Here is a 6,267-nt window from a genome sequence, read left to right on the forward strand (position 1 = left end):
TCAAGCTTTTCTCCCTTTTCAATGGTTCAAATCTAATAGAGAGGTTCCAAGTGGGAGCTATGTCCTTTCTAGAGATAGTAGCAACACCCTCTTAGTGCACTCAAGATAAGACTAGACTTGTGATGTTGTGCTTGAGGAAATTAGAGACATTAGAGACAATGTAGATTTCACGATGTGGCACCTTCTAGTGGGCTCATGGATGGAAGATGGGCCTAGGATGCTCAAAAAAACCTCTTGTGGGTGGCTCTTAAGGCATGGGGATGATGAGCACTATGTCTCAAAGTAGGGGTAAACCCTATTTCTCAAAGTTCAAGAGACCCTCAATTATTGCACGAGATGTGATTGATCTACTACATGAGTTTGGAAGACCATGAAAGTGATTGTCTAGCCCTTTGTGGTAGTTTCTTTGGTTGTGTGGCTCAAGGTTATGCTTAATCCACGATTCCGTAGGGTCACAGGCTACCCCCTTCAACTTTAGAGAAGAATCCCTACATATGGCTCAGTGATCTCCAACATAAAGAAGTAGAACACTAAGTCAAGCACATGTCATCCTCTCCTAAACTAAAAAGGCAAGCTAGATGCTAGACTATGTCTAGTTACTCACTTCCTTGATATACCGATCAATATCAAATGAGTAGATGATCAAGGAAAGGCTTTGTTGGTGAAAAATCCTAAAAATTTAGTTTAAAAAATTCAATTCCCATTATCAATGTTCACACTATTGAAAGAACACTGATCCAAGCAAAACTATGTCTTGTTGGGAACCCAAATTAGCCTTTTAGGTGTCCTAAAAAGCCTACAATAGGCCTATAGTAGCTATACACCTAGTTTTGATTGGTCCAAAAATCCTCTCTTTCAAGGAATTACAATAAATATACTAATATGGAAGTGTGAATCAACTTCCTTTATAATTCACATCTTACCTCCTTATGCTATGCCCTTTTTTGCACTCATAGAAGAGAACTAGTCAACACTATGGGAGACTATCCCTATGCACCCTACAACTTCTTAAGTTCTTGTGATTGGAGAACCTTAACTTTTAGAAAAAATTAAGTTTTATGGCCTTCTGTGGCTGTGTACATCAAAGTTTTAGGCAAAGCTGAAAGCTCTATTAGACTGGTAGTTGATTAGACTAGCTAGTCACAATGCTACTATACCTAGTTTGGCACCCCTTTTTTAGGTAGTGCTTACCTTTGTGGCTATGGATGACATGAGCCTTGTACAATTGGATACTAAGGTAATAATTTTACATGGTAACCTTCATGACGAGTTCTACATGCAACATCTAGAGGGTTTTATGGAACATACCAAGAAAGGGTTCCATAGCTGGTGAAGATATATAAACATTAAGTGATTGATTTGGCAGTGTTGTCTAGTAGAGTCCATGCTTCTACCCATTTTGTGCAATAATCAATTGTAGTCAGAATGTACTTATTTTTTGTGTAAGCAGCCACTAGAGATAGTCCAGACCCCATTTCTTAAAGGGCTCCAAAGGTAAGATTGGTTGGAGTGGCAAGGGGTCTCTAGCACTAGGTTGACCTAGCCTTTGGTAGGAATCAAAATGCTCGACCCATTTGTGGACATCACTATGCATGGTTATCCATAGCTTGCTGGGTTTTGTGGATTGTTACTTTAGCAGCGAAGTGGCTACTGGCAATCCCTTGATGAGCTTCCTCCCATACAATAGTAAGCTCCACTAGAAGTATTATTCTTTGTAGCACTCCAAAGAAGGGGTGCGGTAGTATAACTAGCCCATGATGGTCTCAAAACATTGGCTCTAGAGAGCCAGTTATTTTTGTGGATCCTTTTGTAGATGGAACATAGGCACTATGGTCTCGAGGAAGGCCATCATTTTGTCATACCATGACCATGGAGGATTTGGTGGCTCGAGCTCTTGTGCATCCATTGCTATTGCTACAAATAATTGTGCATCCGAGAATTCGTATTTGACACCAATTGAAGGTTCTCCTAAATCAAGGCAAGATATAAATTTTGTGATGATGTGCTAGGCTCTAAGGAAATGTATTACTGTGTACTCAAACTCTTGTAGCATAAGCATCCATATGTGTGTCGCCTAGTGACATTTTGCTACTTGCTAAATGATACACATGAAAAAAAAAAAGCATCTATGAGTAGATAATGCCAGAACTTCTTCATGGAATAGATCATACCAAGGCATTCTCTTTTCATGACTAAATAATTTCTTTCTACATTGGACAATCTTCTACTTGTAGAAAATACTAGATGAAACTATTCCTTGGCATCTTCCTACATCAGCACATTGCCTACAACCATGTCAGAGGCATCAACAAATACATGAAAGGTTTCCACCCAATCTAGTGGGATCATGATTGGGGCTCAAGAAAATAATAGTCCGAGGTGATGAAATGCTAATTGTCCTCTTCATTCCACTAATCGACATGTTTGGCCACATGTGCCAATTTATTCAAGAGGACAGCCAAGTGTGCCAAAAGTCGCAGGTGGTAGCCATGCCATCAGATTTGGCCCAAGAATTTGAGTAGCACAGATGGTGAATTTGATGTTGTAGCTTGCATGATTGCCACCATCTTGATGGGGTTCGATAATAATGCCATCTTGAGAAATAGTGTTACATAGTAAAATGCCTCCTCTAACAACAAAAACACATTTTAGAGGATTTAAACTTAAACTTACCTCATGATAGTGTGTGAGGCAGAGCCAGAGTTGCATCATGGAGCATGACTTTTTCAAAGACACTAAAATAATCTAGAAAGACTCATAAAATCAATAAGATAAGGCCCAGAGATATCTTGTATATCTCTCTAAAAAGAGGTTGGAGTGTTCTTGAGGTCAAACCATATCACCGTCCAGACATACAGTTCCCATGCTATGATGAAAGCTATTTTGGAATGATCTTTTGGGATAAGTTGAACATGGTTGTATCCACCATTGAGAAAAGGGTACATCTCATGGCTAGCCACTTCATCCAAGATGGTATCCAAATAGGAAATTGGGAATGGATCTAGGATTATGGCTGCATTAAGCTTTCTGTAGTCGACACATATTCACAACTTCTTGTTCTTTTTAGGAACTACGACAATCGAGGAAATATAATCTACTCAAGTGATAAACCCAACTTGTAGTAGTTGGATCTAACTCCTCTTTGATGTGTTCGGCCATGTGAGGGCTCATTTTGTAGTGTTACATCTGGACTAGAGTAGCATCTGATTTCAAAGGAATGTGATGCTGATAGATCCTCGGATCCAATTATTTCATCTCTAAGTATTCCTAGGAGAAAACATCTTAAAACTTAGTTAGCAAACCGATGAGTTTTTGTCAAAAGTCTAGCTCAAATTTAGCATTGATCTTTATTGGTTTAGTCTTTTTCGAACTAAGAGACACAGTGTCTAATTCATATTCCTTCACCTTTCTGACCTTTTACATTTGCGCCTCAAATTCGTGCTCTTATATTAGTATTTTCTTTATTTTGATTTCAACAATGTGATCAACATCAACACGTTTTGTCTCGCAATTCGAGTTTTGGGTTCCAGAATTGTTTGGAGTGATGTCCTGCTTCTTCTTCTATGAGGTTTGGGCTAAATAATTTGTGGTTGCATGTATTGCTCACTAATCTGCAACACATTAATGAGACACCAAGGCTATAAATCTACATTAGCCTTCAAGAATTCCTCTTCCTCATCATCACTTAAGGCTTCTACCATATTGACTGTTTGGATGACATTCATTCTAGAGTATGATGCAAGTGGGGAAACATTGGTCAATAACATAGTCACTTCATGCTGATTCCTACCATGTCTTTATCCTAGTTTATGGCTAACTCTTGCTGACCTTGGAAATCCCAAATCTTGATAAGTTGCCAATGTGATGATATTGACACTAAATCCGCTGTCAAGCAAGATGTTCTGAATGATTTGGTCCTTGCACCAAATATGAATAACTAGAATGGTTGGATCAGATAAGGGACTTGTTGCTGTTGGCACTGGCTCTTGTTGGATTTTATGAATTATTCCCATTAGAATGTTAGCCATCATAGCCACTGCTGTTGGTTTTGGTAATATTGGGGGCTTTAGCTAAATCATATTCAATAGGTGATCCTTGAAAGCTAGTACAAGATTCAAGAGGTCACCTAGCGGGACATTAATATTCACTATTCCCCATCAGATCGATACTTCAGATGACTCTGGCACAACCAAAATGCTTAGCATGTTCCCTTCTACTGTGTTGTGGGGGCTTAGTATCAGCTTGTTGACTTCTACTACCTTGAAGATTAGCATCCGAGGTTTTAGCATGTCTCCGTCATCCAAGGTGATATTCTGGGTTCTTTTTGTGATATTTACCAAGGTTATCATTTGATAATTCGCTCTTTTGCTTGCCAAACTAGGTTGTCTCCTCCAGGGTGACCACCTAGGTTTCTAACTCCTCTAGGTTGTGGATCCTCACTCACAACTTGCTGGTTTTTCTCCTATTTTGGGGCTACTACTTTACGTACAAATTCCCGCTACGGTTTTGACTTCGCAAACTTTGGGCCTATGGGCAATTTGGGGTTAAAGGAACTTCCTCATAGGTGTGGGTTTAGCTTTACACCTTGTTGTGTTTCGTGAGCTAGTAGGATATGGGCATGAGGGGACAACAACCAGTTTAACAGAAGTCATGAAATGACTCGTTAGGTTTAGTAGAGTAGTGGAAGCAATTGGGGAAAGGGTAGATTTGGTACCAATTGGGGGACTAGAATATGAACGATACTTTCTCAACTACGAGAAGATTGTTGTGCTTGGGATTCATCATCATTGAAGATATAATAAGCCTCAAGAGATGGTATCATTTGGCACTTCTATGAGACCTACATCTTTGCACTTGGCCTAGAGCCAAAATGGGCGAACCTTGTCAGCACATATGCATTTAGTTTAGTGCATGGAGGAAGGATGATGGTGGTTGCCATGTATAATCAGGTCCAAGCAGTACGGCGAAGTGCAGTCATACTCAAAGCTGACAGAGGGGACACTGACATCCTACTCTACAATCAATTCGATGTGTAGAGCTCAACATAGTCACAACAATGAAACATAGATGCCAAATGTACTCAACAATAGAGAAATCCCAAATAATGTATATTGCTATATAAAACAATACAACTATCTCTTTAGAGATGGAAGTGATAATGGCACAATACTTGGGGACAATCAATGAGGGATCACATAACCCTCATGAACTCAAGACAACTTATGAATGCAAAGTTGATGGCAGTACTATCCCCAGAAGTTGTGACTAAGGACAATCCAATTGATAGCTCTACTACTAGATAACACATAGGATGCTAGTCAAATGATTGGTTGGAGGGACATCCAAAAGGTCTAATAGTTGAGCATGGGAGCCCTTAACCCTTCAAATCCTAATTTCCCTCGGATATTTGATCCCTTTCTCTTCTTCTTCAGTGTGTAACCCTTGATCCCCTCCCTCCCTCCCTTATATAGCATGTTGCTTGCTACAACATTCTCTTCCCCCATGTGTCGTGCTAGATGGTCCTAACATAACTTCAAAAGAAGATTTTTTTGTCAATTTTCAAATTAATGTTTTCTTTAATACATGTCTAGACCCCTTTGTGCATGTTATGATTTAACAAACCTTGACTCTTGAGGTTTACCACATGCCCATGGAAAAAGAGAAACTACTTGAAGATTTCAAGAATCCTTAGGATATTAAAGATTGGATGGAGCATCTTGCAAGCTTGTTGAAGATATTCAAAGAAGAAGGTTTGAAGGCCCAATTCCACTACCTATAGACTACAATTTCCATATTCTTCCCAATCATCATTCACCACAATGCCCAAAAACAACTTCTAAAAAAGATCAAGTGACAAAGATCCTATAATGCCATGGCTCCCAAATGGTCACATGATTAGACTTGGGGGTTTCTCTCCTAGCAAAGACAACATGAAGTGCCTTGTGTGTAAACCGAAAAAGCAAGAGATCCATATCTAAATTCACTAGAGCTCATGAGGTCAAGTCAAGTCACCTTCTTCTATGATACCAAGTGTGATGGGGATGGTCCAAAGGGTTTGGGTGCAGGACAGTTGTCAAAGGAGGTGTATGTTGCAAAAACATTCAATCATTGCAATCTAATCATCTCATGGGAGATGCTACTTGTAATAGGCAATTGATATCATATTTCACCATTCTATAATATTTTTTAATTTAGGGGCAATAGTTCATCACAATATTTTTGCCTTTAGAATAGATATTAGCCAATAGAAGGTAGATTCAATTGCTT

The sequence above is a fragment of the Lygodium microphyllum genome, chromosome 14 (genome assembly GCF_053477565.2).
Source record: "Lygodium microphyllum isolate KBCC chromosome 14, Lygodium_microphyllum_v1.1.10, whole genome shotgun sequence".
Classification (NCBI taxonomy): domain Eukaryota; kingdom Viridiplantae; phylum Streptophyta; class Polypodiopsida; order Schizaeales; family Lygodiaceae; genus Lygodium; species Lygodium microphyllum.